General features: G+C 39.2%; 1 long non-coding RNA gene across 1 annotated transcript; it reads left to right on the top strand.

Moving 5' to 3' along the window:
- The first annotated feature begins 3,864 nt into the window (after positions 1–3,864).
- Positions 3,865–6,425, top strand: LOC145627002 (uncharacterized). Its single transcript, XR_014111251.1, has 2 exons — positions 3,865–5,474; positions 6,180–6,425. It is a non-coding gene; the product is annotated as an uncharacterized LOC145627002 (long non-coding RNA).
- Positions 6,426–19,190: the final 12,765 nt, after the last annotated feature.

The raw sequence follows: 19,190 nt of genomic DNA, 5'->3' as shown, positions 1-19,190 counted from the left end.
GGGGTTGGTTCGGTCGAACCATGGGTATGTTCGTCCACTCCTCTTCGATTAACGAAACCCCCAAAGTCTCTGACTCGAAGTTCGACCGAACCACCAACGGTTTGCCCGAACCCGATTGAAATCGAATTTGCTTTGATTTGCTGCTGTTTTGTGCTGATTTTGGTGATGTTGGTTGTGATGCGAGGGACGATAGCAGGTCGCAGGCTGCTGCTATATGTGGAGGAGATGGTAGCTAGCGATTTTGGCGGCTGACGGTGGCTGGGTATTGGTGGTAATGGCTGTTGTGGGTTGCGTGAGGTGGAGCAGGGGTTGCGCGAAGGTGGATGAAGGTGGGTTGAGTAGTGTGGCTGCTGCAATTGGTTGGAGGTTGGGAACGGTGGTGAGGTGGAGTTAATTGGTGGCTGCTGTTGCTGGTTTTTACGGGGTTGCAGGCTGCGGATTGGAGCAGGGATTGCGTGGCTGCTGTTGTTATTAGTGAATCGGTGGCTGTGAGTGGTGGAGTTGCGTGATGGTTTTGTTGGGTGAAGTGCGGTGGCTGGGTATTGGTGTGTGTGGTTGTTGTTGATGTTGCAGTTGCTGTTGGTGTGTGGTGTTTGGTTGTTGTTGTGTGGTGGTGTTGGTGGCAGAATTGAGGTGTGGTAGCAGGTGAGTACGGCTGTGGGGCTGATGCGGTTGCGTGAGAGGTGATTTTGGTGGTGAGGGTGAGTGAGTAGGGGAAAGGTGGATGATGGTGATGTGCGTGGTTGCGTGAGGGAGCAGGGGAAGAGTGTTGTGTTTTGGTGTGGTGTAGGACAATGAAGGGTGCGGTGATGGATAAGGTCGGGCAGCAGCTTTGTTTGGCGTTTGAATCAACTTGGAACCCGAACCCACTTGACATAAAACCCGAAACACCTATAACCAAAAACACGAGGGGATTACTAAGAGATAAAATAAAATAAAATAAAATAAAGGTAAAATAAAGTAAAATAGAAAAAGAGAAATAACACTAAACTAATAAAGATTAAATAAAACTATACAAGCAAATAAAGTAAAATAAAATACGAAAATAAACAAAGCTAATAAAATAAAGAAAATAAACTAAAACGCTCCAAAATTACCGAATAAACAAGAAACTTTATTAAAAAGAAAACAAGAGAAAGAAAGGGAAAATAAGATAAAATAAACACGAAAATGACTCTAAAACTACTCCCTAAGAGTGACATAAATGTCACTCATCAATAGGGGAGTCCGAAACATTTACTAACTCCATGCTTATTCAACATCTTGCGGAAGACGCTATGCACAAAATGAGATCCATTATCACTTATGACCGCCTTTGGAATGCCAAATTGTGGGAAAATTATCTTCTTGAACATCTTCATTGCTACCTTATGATCGTTTGTTGGTGAAGCAATGGATTCCACCCATTTTTACACATAATCAACGAACACAAGAATATATTGATTCTCATATAAAAAATCTCCAATTCTAGTATAGCTTGTTAGGGCATCTAATTCCTTTTTGAAATGTTCCCGGTCTTTTGGCACCGGTCACAACTCTTGACAAATTCCCAAACATTCTTGAAGAGATTCGGCCACAACAATTTTGAAGCCGTTTTTGAAACACCTATGTGACCACCACTCTGATCCGAGTGGCACATCTTCAATACACTAGGTAACTCCTCATTTGGAACACATTTCCTCAATAACCCATCAAAACCCCTTTTATACCAAATTGGTTCATCCCATACATAATGCCTACCCTCCCTCTTGAGCTTCATTCTCCGATTCTTGGAAAATGAAAGAGGAAACTCCCCACAAGCAAGATAGTTCAACAAATCGGCAAACCATGGGAGTTCCTTCACATCTATAACATACAAAGAATCGTCCTACATTCTATTTTCTATGGGAGACCCATTATCTTGAACTTGAAAACCCTCAGTCTAGATAGATGATCCGCTACAATATTCTCTGCTCTTTCTCATCTCTAATCTCAAGGTCAAAAGTTTGAAGCTCTAGCACCCAACGAATTAGCCTTGGCTTTGATTCCTTATTCCCAAAAAGATATTTTAGGGCCGCATTATCGGTGAACACAATTGTTTTGGACCCTAACAAATAGCAACAAACTTTTTCAAAGGAATGAACAATATCCAAGAACTCTTTCTACGTTGTAGTGTAATTCCTTTGAGCACCATTAAGAGTTTTTGACATATAATAAATGACATGAAGCTTTTTATCAACTCTTTAACCTAAAACACCCCCGATGGGCGTGTCACTTGCATCACACATCACATCTAGGGGCTTGGACAATGGGAGTAGAAATCAAAGCTTTCTTCAACTTGTTGAAAGCTTCCAAACACGTATCATCAAACACAAACTCCACATCCTTTTGAAGAAGGTCATTGAGAGACCTTGCTATGAGAGAATAATCCTTGATAAATCTTCTATAGAACCCGACATGTCGTAGAAATAATCTCACAACCTTCACATTAACTAGAGGTGGAAACTTTTCAATAAACTCAATATTTGCCTTTTCCACCTCTATGCCTTTGTGAGAAATTTTGTGCCCAAGGACTATGCCTTCTTCAACTATAAAATGACACTTTTCCCAATTCAACACCAATTTCACCTTCTCACACCTTGCGAAGCACTTTGCAAGATATTCAGGGCACGCCTCAACGGAGACGCCACCTATGGAAAAGTCATCCATAAACACCTCCATCTCCTCCTCCAACATGTCTCCAAAGATACTCATCATACACCATTGGAAAATTGCGGGAGCATTTCAAAGGCCGAATGGCATTCTCCTATAAGCAAAGGTACCATAGGGGCAAGTAAAAGTAGTTTTCTCTTGGTCATCGGGGTGAATAGGAATTTGGAAACACCCCGAGTAACCATCAAGGAAACAATAGTACATGTGCCTAGTTAGTCTTTCAAGCATTTGATTAATGAAAGGAAGGGGGAAGTGATTTTTCTTTGTTGATGTGTTTAGACGTCTATAGTCTATACACATTCGCCAACCCATGACCATCCTCGTCGGAATAAGCTCACCTTTTTCATTCTTGACGACGGTCATGCCCCCCTTCTTTGGAACGATGTTGTAGACACCTAAAAATGTCTCCCCAAAACCAAACCCGATGATGAACAACCTTTCACCGCCAATGATGGTCAGGTTCAGTATTTAAAACTCGTATTTAATTAAAGGAAAAATTGAAAAGATTAATCCCACCTTTCACCCATATGCTAAAAATAATCCCACCCTTTCGAATTCCAGAAATACTCCCACCTTATAACCCCATCTTCCCAAAATGAACCTTTTCCCGGTTTATGAAATTAGTAACTTGTTTTAGAAGATGACTTGACACTTGTCACCTTCTAATTGATCCTAATTTTAAAATATTTTTTAAAAAAATCAAAACAATTTAAAAAAAAAATCCCCCCAGCCCCCACCACGTACCCCTTTCATCGTCACCATCACCACCATCCACTAGTAGAAAAACTTTCATTTGCGTCACCTCATTTGCGTCACTCGTAGAAACAAGCGAAGCAAATGATATATTTTAGCTTCATTATAAGTTATTTGCGTCGCACATTTTCTATGAAGCGACGCAAATGCCTGATATGCTTCAGCGTTATGTTATTTGCGTCGCGTTTATTTATTAGAATGACGCAAATAACGGTCTTATTTGCGTCACTCCTTTTGGAAAAAGTGACGCAAATGAGTTTGAGAGTTATTTGCGTCTCTTCTTTAATTAATGAGCGACGCAAATAGTTAATTCACCTCATTAAATTTAAGTTATTTGCGTCACTTTTTTAACTAATGAGCGACGCAAATAAGTCTAAGTTAGTAATAAATTCTAATTTTTCCACCCATCTCCCCATTTACTGCTGCCTCCAAATTCAATATACCCACAAAAAAATACTTTTGCTAACCCATTTGTTGTTTCCTTCAACAACTGAATTCAACAACACAATTCTTTCAAACCCAGAAAAATAGAAAGATCTATGCCAAAAATCTCTGATTTTCGAGCACAAAATCAAACCAAAACCCCCAGCAAAATCGAACACGAAAACCCCCATACAAATCGAGCAAAAAACCCCCCCAATTCGAGCAGAAGTTCGGTGTATAAACCCCCAGCAAATTTGAATGTAAACCCTAGAATAATCGAAAAATTTCCTTTCAAAAACCCCCTAAGTCGAGCAGAAATTCCAACCTAAACCCCCAACAATTTCGAACCCTAAAAACCCCAGAAAAATCAAACATTTCAAGCAAAAAAAAACCCCCAATTAGAGAAGAAATTCGAACCTAAAACCCCAACAAATTCGAACCCTAAAAACCCAGAAAAATCAAACATTTTTTTGCCAAAAACCGCCCAATTTGAGCAAATATTCATACCTTAACCCTAGCAAATTCATACACTAAAAACCCTAGAAAAATTAAACATTTTGGAGCCAAAAACCCCCCAATTATTCGAGCAGAAATTCGAACCTCAACCTCAAGTAGTAAAATGCCCCAATTCGAGCTCAAAATGCCCCAATTCGAGCTCAAAATCAGTGCTAAACACCCCAGAAAATTCAATTAAAACCCCCTAAAAACTTATTATATTTTACCCCCATAAACCCTATAAATTTCGACCTAATTAGAGGAAAAGTTCCGTGAAGTTCGACCCATTGTAGCAGTCAATTTGTGAAGTCAATTTCAGCTAAGTTCGACCCATTGGCTCTTGTTGTTATGTTAAATATTTTCATGGTAGATAAATTTCAGCATTTAACTTGAACAAGTACTTAGTTTAATTGCAAAAATGGTGTTAGTTTAAGGTAGAAAATAATTTTTAGCTTGTTTGGCTTTTGTTGGTTTAATTAATATATGTAAATTTATGTCAGATTTCTCTACTATGTGGAAGTGAATTCCTTAAGTTCCACGAGTTTGTGATTGTATACAAACAATTGAGGCGGTAGTACACATACGACATTGTCTTCGCTTGTTGTATATACTCTAACCATTCTCTGTAGTTTTAGCTTATTTTTTGTGGTTGGTATAATGATTGTGAATTTTATTGGATTTCTAATTGTGATATAATTGATTGAAATTGCAATAATATTTGCATCATAGTGCATGACCCAAGGTTTAGTGACTTGTTATTTTAGGAACCGGACAATGGATTATGCCATAATACTATTAATTAGAATGTGTTGGGTCAATTGGATTTGCAGTACTTAATAGACTGTCTATGATTGTTAATTATATTTAGGCCCTTGTAAGTTGCAACTATGTTTCCATTCATGAATCCTGATTGTATCCTCGGATTTGAGGTGAGTTGAATTTAGCTATTTGCTGGGCATTAGGATCCTCTTTCACCTATTGTTTTATGTATAAATAAATATTGGATTCTTATAATTAATAACTTGTCTTTACAGGGAGGATGATATGCTTAAGAAGCATGGAGACCTTGTGAATGAGAGTCATTATAGCCGCAGTGTTCTCTATGAACGCAGGTATAAAAGCTTCAGCCATTAGTATTGCTAAATTGAGTTCAATATGCTTATTTGATGCACTACTATATTTTTTATTAAATGCAACGGTAAAAAAATAGCTAATATATATGTTGTTGGCAGGGGGATAATTTAGCTAAGAACTAGTGAATTTCTTTTTTATTGCTACATTTTAATGTATGTTCTGACTTTTGGGATTAATTAAGTGGGCTGTTGGGTATTTCAATCACTTGTAGGTTGGTTTCTTAATTTCTTTGTATTTTAATTATCACCATCATAACAATAAATATTCTTTGAAAAAGAGGAAATAACATTATAATTAACAATAAAATCTAAATCATACTTCATTATGAATTGTGCCAAACAATTTAAATTTTAAGAAAGAAATAAAAATAGAGAAAGTACGATTTAAGAAGTTTAAAAGCCCAAAGAGAAAGAAAGAGATAACTCCTAACCCAAAGAGAATGAAATAAAAATAGAGAAAGTACAATTTAAGTTTTGCTTTTGCTTGTCACCTGAATTATTTCTTATTCTCACATAGTGTAATTTGAATCTTTTATCTGTTCGAAATACTTCAAAATCATCATAGCAATGAGTATTTTACTACGGTATAAGCTGTCAAATATTTCATTTTTACTTAATAAATACAATTTGAAGTACCTACACTTGAATTACACCTTTGCTCATCTATTTGTGTTGTGCTAATAGGATTTTTCAAGATCTACACCGTATAAAGAGGAGGAGATAAATGAGGTTCAAGATATTTGGGCAGACTATTTTATATGCTATGTTGAACTTTAGATCTACACTTAGCAAACTCCATTTACTTATTAGACTCTTGTTTTATTTGTTAGGCTTGACATGAATGTATTTGGTTTACCAACAATTTGGGTTGGTATTGGTGATTGTATTGGATGATGACCATAATGTCAATGATATTGAGTTGTAAATTTATTGGACAGGTTTATAATATGCCGCCGTCATTCCCAATTTTATGGGTAGGCCAAAATACAAAGTAGACTCTGCCGAAATTTACATTTGCATTCAATAATATTGCATTTTAATTTCAATTATTAGCGTTAGCATATTACTTTATACCACTAGCAAGGAAAACAGGTACTACAAACATATACAAGCAAATATTATAATTAAAAAAAATAATTATTCACCTCATTTGCGTCACTCATTAAACAAACAAGTGACGCAAATACAGCAGTTTTGTATTGTCTACTCAGTCATTTGCGTCACTCCTATATAAACAAGTGACGCAAATAACCAAAAATAAGTTTATCGGAAGAGTCATTTGCGTCGCTCTTTTATAAAGGAGTGACGCAAATAACAAAAAAGAAGTTTATCAGAAGAGTCATTTGCGTCGCTCTTTTATAAAAGAGTGACGCAAATAACAAAAAAGAAGTTTATCAGAAGAGTCATTTGTGTCACTCTTTTATAAAGGAGTGACGCAAATAACAAAAAACAAGTTTATCAGAAGAGTCATTTGCGTCGCTCCTTTATAAAGGAGTGACGCAAATAACAAAAAATAAGTTTATCAGAAGAGTCATTTGCGTCGCTTGTTTATAAAGGAGCGACGCAAATGACTCTTATTTGCGTCGCGCCTAGGAGCAACTCAAATGACTTAAAAGTCATTTACGTCGCGAGCAGTTGCGTCGCTCAAAGAAGCGACGCAAATACACTATAAATGAGCGACGCAAATAAGCCTTTTTCTACTAGTGATCACAACACCTTGCGGCCCTGCCACCACCCCTTTATCATTACCAATCCACCACCATCACAACCCCTACTGCCGCCCCTTACCACCACCATCACGATCACAATCACAACCCGAAACCCCACCCTAACCTTGAACCCGAAGCCACACTTGAACTGGAAAGAAATGGATCGGAAGTCAGTCGGTGTTTTAGGCTACCAACCCAATCCACGAAAATCACCTCCACCCCACCCAACCTACGAAAATCACCTCCACCCCTGATTTAAGCTGATTTGTGGGTACGTTGAGTTGCAAATTCAGGCGCTACTTTCGTTCAAATTGGAGGCTGTCAGGATTGATAATGTTTGGCTGATTGGTGGCGCAACGCTGCTGGTGGGCTATCGGTTTTGGTGATTGTTGGCGTAGTCGGTGTTGGTGCGCGGTCGATTTTGGTGATTGGTGGCGCGACGCCGCTGCGTTGCCGTTGGTTAAGGTAGTGGGTGTTATTCGGCGGAAAGGCATAGAGATTGTGGGTTGTTTGCGAGCTAGTGGGTTCCTGGGGTGCATGGTTCGACAACACCCGCGGCGGGCTGCTTGACCGACAGGGATGGAGGAGGGTGGTTGGTTGTTACGAGGTGAGGGATGGTGGCTGCACGATTGTGGGTAGCAGGGTAGGAACCGAGATTGATTTTTATTGGTGGAGTGAAGTTGTTTGGGTGGTGGTGGTGTGGGTGGATCCGAGGTCAGGTTGTGGTGTGGAGGTGGTTATGGTGGTTGACATGGATGGCTATGGAAGATTGGAAGGGGTGAGGTGAGAGAAGAGGGATTAGAGGAAAAAAAAAAAAAAAATCTAACCTGTTTTACAGGTTGAAGGTAAAAAGGTTCATTTTGGGAAGACGGGGTTACAAGGTGGGATTATTTCTGGAATTCGACGAGGTGGGATTATTTTCAGCAGATGGGTAAAAGGTGGGATTATTCTTTTCAATATTTCCTTAATTAAATTCATTTTTTTGAATAGTCCATGGATCAGTCTTGATATTTAGTCAAAGCATAGATTTTTTAATTTCAGCCCAAACTTTTTTTTATTTCATTGTTTTATTATTCATTTTGGCCCAAACCTTTTATTTATTTTATTTACTTATTTTCTTATTTTAGCCCAAATAATAATAAATCATAAAATGGCCCGAAGTTATCAATCGACACTTAAAATGCAGAACGAAATTAGGGTTAAAAATGAATTTAGACAGAAAAACGGACGAAAAATTCCCGCGTCATGGAAATAGTCCATCGTGTCACGGGAAACTATGTCGTATGACGGTGGGATTTCCCGTGACACGGGAAACCTTCTATGACACGGGAATTTCCGTGTCCGTTCCGTGTAAACCCTTCACGCGTTTTATTCCCCGTACCCTAAAATATTTCCCGCGTCACACAACTGTTCACCGCGTCACGGGAATTTTTCTCGTATGACGGTGGGAATTCCCGTGTCACGGTACACAGTGTCGTGTCACGGTATATTTCTTTAGGGTTTTTATCATTTTAGGGTTCCGTGGGTTCCCTCAGCACATTTTTTTCTATAAATACCCGCTCAATTCTGATGTACGGGACATCAATTAATTCTCTATTTTTTTCTCTCTTCTATACTCTAGCCTAAACACTAGCCTACCCTTCTTATTTCAAAATTCCTTCTTCAAGCACTCCAAGGAGTCCGTACTTTACTCGTGGTTCTGTCCTTAAGCCAAGGCGTGAAAGGTAGAATTGTTTGAGGATTTGGCCCCAAATCAACTCTACTTTATTTAATTTAATTTAATTATTGTTCAATTATTATTTCCTTGAAGTTACTAACTCGTTTATTATTTTGTAGTTGCAAGCAAACAGAATCAAAGTAAGAATTATGTTTCTTTTATTTCTATTATTTTTCTAATAATTTTGTATTCTTAGAATTATTGTTAAATTACTTCCAATATTGATGCTATTCTATTATATTCATTGATCACTATATTTCATGTTTAAAGGGAATTTGTAATTGAAAATCACGTCTAATAAGATAATTTGGACAACTGGTTTAGGTTCTTTTTAATCTTGTTGTTTAGTCAAGTGATCACAATATATTAGAATATGTGTTGCATTAATATTCAACCAATTTAGCTAAATAACAGTGTGGAGCAAATTGAATATGTTTTTTGTATGCCTTTGAGATTACTGGAATGCTTTTCACTATAAGAATCGAGTAGAGGCCAATACGGGCGAATGTGACTCCATTACTCACTTCGTACCACCATCCCCAATCCTCCTTTCGTGGTTCCAAACCATATAGAGTTAGTAATCTCATGGATTATGAATGGGGTGTAACCTTCACGGGTCAATCGTTGTTGCCTTCGTTGTCCCTTATCGTGGTTGCCTTTTTATAATCCGTGAACGGTTTACAAGTTCCTTAAAAACTTGTTGGCGGCTCCCTACTTTATTTGTCCCTAATCGTAATATTTCAAATCCCACTTCCTATGAGTGCCAAGCATATTCACACATGCTTTTAACGTAGGTGCACTTCAAGCGACGCCTACAATTTGGAGACTCCACTGGGAGGATTCTTGGTTATTTATCGATTTGAGTGATCTGTATTTAATTAAGACGAGTGGATTGGACTTGAAAGATTCTTTAAAAATATTCCTGTGATTAATTTGGCTTTTTTTTGCATAAGCATAGACGTTTTAACGTCGCGTTTAGGTCTGTCCCGTAGGAAAAATTGAATAACTTGATTGCGTACGAAGGAAAATAGGGCACCGGTCAAATTTTCTAACTGCCATGCCACGGCAGAATCTGATGTGTCACGGTGCAGTACACCGTCTGACGGTGTGCAGTACCGTGGCACGGGAATATCTGTCGTGTCACTGCAGTCCTAAAATTAGTCTGGTGGCGTGTTTTCTCTTCTCATAGTCAACTTCATTCGATTTTTCTAAAAAAACGTGTGTTTTCTACATGCGTCTTAGCTCCGGGGGATTTCAGCTCTATCAACCCAAAAATGCTCATGGCAATAAGGGTTCATCCGAGTTATTAAATCCACCCAAACCATGGAGTCGAGTTTGATTTCATCACGAACTCGCGGAGCCGCCCGTTTGCATACACCCTCAAGGGAGGCTGCCTTGCTAACGCGTCCAAACACTTAACCATGGTACCCTTTTGACACCAAAAACTTCACCAATAGTTTAACATAGTTGACCCTAGGTTGCGAACTTTTTTTACATCATCGTGACTAAATGCTACATGGTTGTTTGGTGCTAACCTTCATGTTTTTGTCTAACCCATGACCGAGGGTTTTTATTTCCACATAGTATTTAGTATGGACCTAAAATCAACTAAAATTTGGAAAAATCATAAAAAAGACCTGGAATTGCGCACTGTGTCATGGCAAGTCCTGCCGCGCCACGGTGAACAGTGTCGTGACACGGAGCTTTCTACCGTCTGACGGTAGACTGCACCGTGTCACGACAGTCAGCACCGTGACACGGTGCCTAGGAAGAGTGTCCCGTCAGTCTTTTTTCGGTTTTTGTGCGTACGTAGGGTCATAACACGCGTCCATAACCTCACTTAATCACTCACATGTCGTGTTCACATACTTTTTTTCAATAGTCGTGCACCATTTCTTGACCGTATTTTAGGGTAGTCTTTTTTTTGTCGTTCTTTTTGGAGTAAGTCGGACAGTATCCTCCCATATAAAAAAAAAGTAAATAGAATTTCAAAATTATAGATTTTTAAAATGTAATTTTTTTTTTATCCGGATGGGTTAAGGTTAAGTTTGGTCATTAAAGGTGTGTTTGTTTCGGTGTCATAGCACTTGGTCAAGGAGCAGGGGTAGATTGTTATGGTTCGAGTCAATACCTCAACAACCTCTTATACAAAAGAGGCGTACAAGGAAACCACCACATTCATCTCCACAAGATCCATCTCCAGTCTACTTTCAATCAATGGCTACTAAGGAAGATATCGAAAACATTAACAAGACAATTGAAATGTTGTTTAACATGATGCAAACACTCACCACGAGAGTCAACACAGTAGAGCAAGACAATCAGAACAGTGTCACTGCCGCTGCAATGGACAAGATCAAGGAACAGATGTGTATGAATTCTGAAGAATTCACTTATGTGGAGCAACCTGTCACATCTTTGTCCATAAGAGACAAACTCCCTGAGAAGTTTTCCATTGCTGACATTCCCAAGTTCAAGCCTACTGATAACCCGCTTTTCTATTTGAAGGCTTTTTCTGCAACCATGGCTCTTAAGGGAGTAGATGTGACACTCTTCCCTACGGTGTTCTCTCTTTCCTTAGATCATGCCTGTCAACAATGGTTCTACTCTCTGGAATCCAAACATATTGCGACCTGGGAGGATGTTGCTGAAAGCTTCATGAATCGTTACAAGTGTAACATTCAAGCCAAGACTTCTGAACGTGAACTCTCCATCTCAAAAAGAAAGAGAATGGAGGGAAACAGCTGCGCTCTTGGTTGATCCCCCCAAGGAAAAAGAGATGGTTCGCTTGTTCATTGCCAACTTGACTCATAAGTACAAGCAACACTTGAAGTTTCTGCCTCTGAGTACCTTTGAAGCTGTATACGATATTGGAATCAATATCGAAGATGAACTGAAGAAGACTGTTGGTAGTAGCAATAATAACAACACTACTTAGAAAAACAAGAAGAATGACACTCCTTCTTCTTCGTCTTCCAAGCCCAATAACGCTACCAACAATATAAATATCAATGATGTGCTGGCCCTTAATGCTCCTCCTCAAAGATTCCAAAGCCAAAGGAGGGTTTACACACCTTTGGGAATGACTTATGATGCTGCTTTTGACTGTTTACATGGTCAAGGACTAATTATGCCAATTGGACCATTTCCAGAACCTCGACCAGAGAATAGAACCGCTAGCTATGACCCCAATGCTTATTGCAAGTTTCGTCAAGGCAAGGGTCATAATACTGAGAAGTGTTGGAGGTTGAAGGATGCGATCCAAGACCTAATTGATGCTAATCAACTTCCTGTCCCTCCAGGGGGCAAGAAGCCTAACATTCAAATAGGTACTCTTTCTGATGCTTTGGCTATCATGGGAGATGAAGTCTCCTTTGATCCGTCAATACTCATTTAACCTGTGAATGAACCTCTGTCGGAAGTTGTATTTGTCTCGAGTTATGAAGTATTTGTCTAAAAAAAAATCTGTTGCTAGAATCAACAACGAAAAAAAATATTTTTAATCCAAAAAAGAGCTGCTATTTGGGTCGACCTCACTCGGGTCAACCCGACTCGACTTTCCCTGAATCTCCAATCGCAATATTGCCCTTTGTAGGAGTCGAACTCGTGACCTCAATGTCAAATAGTGAAACTCGTACCAACTATACCAAATATTATTTGTTTACTTTTATGCACATAATTGATAATCAATGAAAGAAATATTAGAGACGAAATTTAAAATCCGTCTCTAATATAAAAAACAGATTATCAAAATTAGAGACGGATTTAAAAATATGTTTCTAGTTTAAAGAAGGATTGAAAATCCGTTTCTAGTTTAGGGATGAATTTAACTTACATAATTCGTATCTAATGTATGTAATATGTTGAATAATTAGTTTCAAAAATTATCTAGAGACGGAATCAAAACTCCTTCGCTCATATTCGCAACGCAAAAAAAATTCCTTCTTTAACTTAGCAATGGAAAAAAAAATCTGTTGCTAACATAGCAAAGGAAAAAAAATCTGTCTCTAAATTTAGCATAGGAAAATAAATTCGTTACTAGATTCATCAACGGAAAATAAATCCGTTGCTAATTTAGCCACGGAAAAAAAAATCCGTTTCCAATTTAGAGACGGATTTTCAATTCCGTTGCTAATTTAGCGACGGAATTTTTAATTCTGTCTCTAATTTAGAAACGGATTTTTAAATTCCGTCTCTAAATTAATTTAGAGACGGATTTTTTTATTCCGTCTCTAATTTAGAAACGGATAAAATTCCATCGTTAGAATTCCGTTTCTATATAGACATTTTTTTGTAGTGAGAGGAGAAGTGCCATCTCGACTTTGATCCCTATTCAAACACCAATATTAATGCCATTTTGAAAAAGTAAGGGCATTTCCTTGGATTGACCCTCGGACTCAAAAAGAAAATGGCTGAACTTTTGGGTCATCCTGGTGCACTCAAGAAAGATACCGTTGGCTTGGGATTCAAGCCAACAAAAGAAGATACGAAACAAACCCTCTTGAAAATGAAGGCTCGTAATAAGGCTCGAATCATGAAGACGGAAATGGCCATAGATCCATATCCATTAACCCTCAATGGCCAGTAAATCAAAGAAGGGGAAGACTTCCCATGCTATGAATTCCCTGAGCCTTTCGTCCACGATGGGAAGCGTGAACAAGGATTCGAGATGTTCCTCGATTGGGACTTTGTCGATGAAGGCGAAGAGATCTTCACAACTGAGAAACCAGCTAGCCCAAGCTCTAATGATCTAGGCATTAACCTTCTTTTTGGAATGGAGAAGAATGAATCTAAGCCTGTCTGTAATGATAATTCCGAGCTCATTCAAGCTGTTATAGCAAACAAGGATTTTGACCCCTCCGAGTTAATCGTCCAAGCTGATAATATTTCATAAGGATGGCGCAAGACATTGAGGATCACTACGCCAAGCGGAGAGAAGTTGGAAATAACCGCTGGCGAAGGTCCTATGTTTGATGAGTCTGAGTCGTCTGGGTTCGAGTCTGAGTCTAAGTCTGTAGACAAGTCCTTAGAGTCTGAGGCCGACCCTCTTTCTGCTATAGAGTCCAATCCTGAGTCTCTTGTTGAGTCTTCTCCTTCCGGTGAGGTCGCAGCTGACCTTGCCCCTCTTGATGCATTCACCGATGAATTCAATAAAATGAGTACCTTTGCTTACGATGCGTGCCATTCCCCTAGCCTTGATCAATATTGCTTTGCTAATGATAAAAATGACAAAGAAATAACAAAAGCAATGGAAGAACACGAAAATAAAACGACAGTTATTGAAGATACAGAAACAGTTAATATTTCTAATGATACAACTATTAAAGAAGTAAAAATTGGATTAACACTAAGTCAAGACGAACGCAAAGAGCTAATTAACTTGCTTAGTGAATTTGTTGATGTATTTGCTTGGTCATACCAAGATATGCCAGGAATTGACAGGGATGTAGCTCAGCATACGATACCACTCATTCAAGGTATGAAGCCTATCCAACAAAAGTTGCGCCGTATGAAACCGGTTGTAGCTCTCAAAATCACAGTAGAAATCAGAATGCAATTAGCCGCATGTTTCATCAAAGTATCCAAGTATCCAGAGTGGATAGAAAATGTGGTTCCAGTTCCAAAGAAGGATGGAAAGGTCAGAATGTGTGTTGATTACAGGGACCTCAATAAGGCCAGCCCGAAAGATGGGTTCCCTCTACCTCACATTTACATTCTGGTCGATAACACACCAAACCATGCATTCCTATCGTTCATGGACGGCTACGCCGAATATAATCAAGTATTAATGGCCGAAGAAGATATGGAGAAAACCACATTCATCACACAACGGGGCACATATTGCTATACGGTAATGCCATTCGGGTTGAAAAACGCGGGTGCCACCTACCAAAAAACATCCACATCATTGTTACATGATATGATGCACAAAGAGGTTGAGGTATATGTCGATGATATGATCGTTATGTCTAAAGATCGCCCATGCCACATCATTGCACTTCGCAAGTTCTTTGAAAGACTCCACAAGTACAACATGAGATTAAATCCAGCAAAGTGTGCATTCGGAGTCATGTCAGGAAAATTACTTAGATATGTGATCAGTTCTCTAGGGATTGAAATAGATTCCACAAAAGTCAAAGCAATCATGGCCATGTCACCGCCCAAGAATGAGAAGGAAATTCGAGGTTTCATTGGAAGGTTGCAATATATAAGTAGGTTCATATCAAAACTCACGGCAATATGTGAACCTATATTTAAGAAACTTAAGAAAAATGTCCCAATCACATGGGATGATGATTGCCAAAAAGCTTTTGACAAAATCAAAGAATACCTGGCAAACCCACCTGTGCTAGCGTCAGCAATACCTGACTTTCCTCTTCGACTCTACCTTACGGTCACAATAGAAACGATGGGGGCAATGCTACAACAAGAGATCGAAATCAAGGAGAATGCAATTTACTACTTGAGCAAGAAGCTTCAAGGCTACGAGACATGATACACACCACTTGAAAAGTTGTGTCTCGCACTTGTGTGGGCCGCACAGAAACTAAGACATTACATGCTCACTCATACAGTGCATGTCGTGTCCAAGATGGATCCTCTCAAATACTTGTTTGAAAAGGCAACACTCAATGGTAGATTATCAAGGTGGATAGTCAACCTTGCTCAGTTTGACTTGAAATTTGTACCACAAAAAGCCATCAAAGGTTCTGCGGTTTATGACTTCTTAGCAGATTTTCCGCTAGAAGAAGTTGAGAAAGAAGTAGATGAGTACGATTTCCCTGACGAAGATTTACTCATGACCGAAGATGATAGCTGGACGCTCTATTTCGATGGATCTTCAAACCAAAAAGGTTGTGGTGTAGGAGTCTTGCTTGTATTACTTAATGAAGATCATATCCCAATTTTCATGAAGCTCGACTTTGATGTCACCAACAATGCCGCATAATATGAAGCATGTATCTTGGGATTAAAAACAGTTGTGGCCTTGGGAATTCAGAAGCTCCGAATCTACGGTGACTCATCACTAATCATTAACCAAATCTCCAAGAGATGGAAAGTGAGAAGTGAAAGTCTCGCTACGTATTAAGCTTATTTAGAAACTCTCACGGAGCAACTAGATGAAGTGGAATATACGTACTTGCCTAGAGAAGAAAACCAGTTCGCCAACGCACTAGCTAAATTAGCATCAATGGTGCGAATTCCAACAGATACAATCAGAATGTCATTGACCATAGAAAGAATATATGAATCGGCTTATGTTCACGCACTTGATGATGAACAAGAACTGCAAGAAGAAGAGGAAGAGCCATGGTATACAGATATCCTTAATTACGTGACAAGAGGAGAATACCCTCCTAATACTGATAAAAGGGCACGCCGTGCTTTGAGCCTCCTGGCCTCATAGTATGTGCTCATCAGGGGAGAACTCCATAAGAGGACTGCAATGGGAAGAAATCTCTTATGCATAGCCAAGAAAGAAGCACACAGAACCATGGAAAACCTTCATGCCAGTATATGTGGAACGCACATGAATGCGAAGATTCTAGTCCAAAAGATTCAACGACAAGGTTATTATTGGACTACTATGGAGAGAGATCGCCACGAATACGTCAAGAAATGTATGAAGTGTGAAGTATACGCAAATTTACAGTACGTTCCACCTTCGCTTCTCTACACATATACTTCTCCATGGCCTTTCTCTACTTGGGGCATCGACAGCAAGTAGCAAGATAACGCCACCAGGACAAGGGGGGGCATGAATTCATCCTCGTAGCAATCGACTATTTCACCAAATGGGTCGAAGCTGCCTCATATGCTAAGCTAACGGCGAAACACGTAGATCAATTTATTGAGAAAAATATCATATGCCGCTATGGGGTACCTCATGCGATGATTAGTGATAATGGAACACATTTCCAAGCCGAATGCACAGAATTATTACAGAAATATCATATCAAGCATCACAGATAATCACCTTACAGACCACAAACAAATGGTGCGGTCGAATCGGCTAACAAAAATGTGAAAACTATCATCGAAAAGATGACAGAAAATTACGAAGATTGGCAAACTAAGCTACATTTCGCCCTTTGGGGTTATCAAACCTCTGTTCATAAATCAAAAGGGGCTACCCCTTTCTCTTTGGTCTATGGAGTTGAAGTTTTACAACCAATAGAGCTTGAAATCCCTTCTCTCCGAATCAAGTTGGAAAACCAACTTGATGAAGTCGACTGGATTAGAGCAACATATGATGAACTAGCCTTACTTAATGAAAAACGCTTGGCAGCTTTGCATCATGTCCAAACCTACCAACAGCGTATGGCGCGACATTTCAATAAAAAAGTTAAGACTAGGAACATCAAAGAAGGTGACTTGGTGCTTAAGGCAATTCGCAAAAATGGGTTGGATCCAAGAGGAAAATTTAAACCAAATTGGTCAGGCCCGTACATTGTTAAAGCCATCTTTTCCAGCGGAGCAGCACAATTTGTAGACATGGACGGTAACGGTTTCCACAATTTAACTAACTTAGATCAACTCAAGAAATTCTATGCCTAGCTGCATGGGTTCATGACCCAATAGAGCTACGTTTGGCCTGATTCCTTTTAAAGGATACGTAGGCAACCCCTTAAGGGCGTCCGGCCACTGTAAAAAATAAAATCCTTCCTCCATCGATCAAGTATACGCGCTAGTTCAGCATTGCGTCACGTCAAAACGGAACTAAAAAAAAGGAGTTTGCCGCGCCACGGGAATATCTACCGTGTCACGGTAAATTTCCACCGTGGCACGGTGGACCTGCATTAAAAAAATAAATAAAAAAAATGTTTGACGCGCCACGGGTATTTCCACCGTGTCACGGCAAGCTCCACCGTGGCACGGTGGAATTCAGACTTTCCAATTTTTTTTAGTGACGCCGTCTTTGCGAATTAAATTATTTGTTCTATGTTTTTTTTATTTTCATTCTTCCATTGCGTCCGACTTCTTGACTCGGATATAAAAAAAAATTAAATAAAAAAAAAAGTCATTGTAATTTTTATTTAAGGCGAAAATAAATATGCTATTATTATTAAAATAAATGTGACTACAATTATTGGCATCATGCGCCTTATTTTAAAAATTATAAATCATAAAAGATAAGCAATACTGATCTAATCCTTCTTCACTATAGGAACCTCGTTCTCTTTTTCAACTAGGTCGCCCTTCACCATTAATGTGTCTTTTGTAGCCCGAACCGCCACACCCCTAGTCGAACTTTCACCCCTTTCACCTTTCTTAAAATTCTTTGGTTGCTTCTCTCTATAAATCATCTTCTCCTTACCTTTCCCTTTCACATAATTCTTCCTTTTAGGCATTATAGGAGTCTTAAATTCAATCCCTTGTGTTCTTTGACCTAGACGATCTTTAGGAGGTGCTTTCTTATTTCTAAGCCGTCTCTTCACATCAGATTTGCGTGATCCGACTCGTTCCCTCCTACTTCTAGGGTTCAACCATGCCTTGTATGCACTAGATAAGGGAGGAGGAGCTTGGTTACTTGCAAAAACGGTCCACAAAGGTCTTCCAATCCAATAAGTCTCGTATTTATGAACGTTACTTTCATGCAACGATACTTCACGAGGACTATCGTTATAGCGTGTAACTACTTGTTCAAGTCCATACTATCGTATGAATCGAGATGGACAATAAAAAGTCAGTCTTGAAATACTAGGAACACAGTAATACAGAGTATCATTCGTACCAACCATCCTAGTAAGCCTCCACCAAGGTACCACCCAACGAATGGAAAATTCTCTTGTTGCAAAGAAATTCTTCCAATCATCATACGACATGTTCACAGAGTAATTCTTCTTCCTGCGGACTAGATCGTTAGGGCCATATTTTTCAATGTCATCGGGGGCTTTAAAAAGTTCTAGACGCTCTATCAACCAAATCTGCAACAAAAAAAAAAAAAAATCAGTGGAAAAAAAAAAGTGCAAATTCCACCGTGACACGGCAGAATTCACTGTGCCACGGCAGAAGGCCACTGTGACACGGTGCCTGTTTTGTGTCACGGGGGGGCTACTCGGTGCATGTTTTTACCTGCAGCAGTACTAGAGAGCCCTTCTTGATGGCTTTCCGATCAGCTTTTGCTTCGACATGGCCACGAAATGTTTCTCCAAGACACGTAGGCATATGAGACCTCCCACATTCTACATGTTCAAGCACAGATGCTAGACAAGCATGTCGCACCCTACCGTTTGCAAATAAAAGCTTGCTAAACATGCAAAAAAA

The sequence above is a fragment of the Chenopodium album genome, chromosome 4 (genome assembly GCF_948465745.1).
Source record: "Chenopodium album chromosome 4, dcCheAlbu1.1, whole genome shotgun sequence".
In the NCBI taxonomy this organism is placed as follows: domain Eukaryota; kingdom Viridiplantae; phylum Streptophyta; class Magnoliopsida; order Caryophyllales; family Amaranthaceae; genus Chenopodium; species Chenopodium album.
This window is presented reverse-complemented; position numbering and strand designations above follow the sequence as displayed.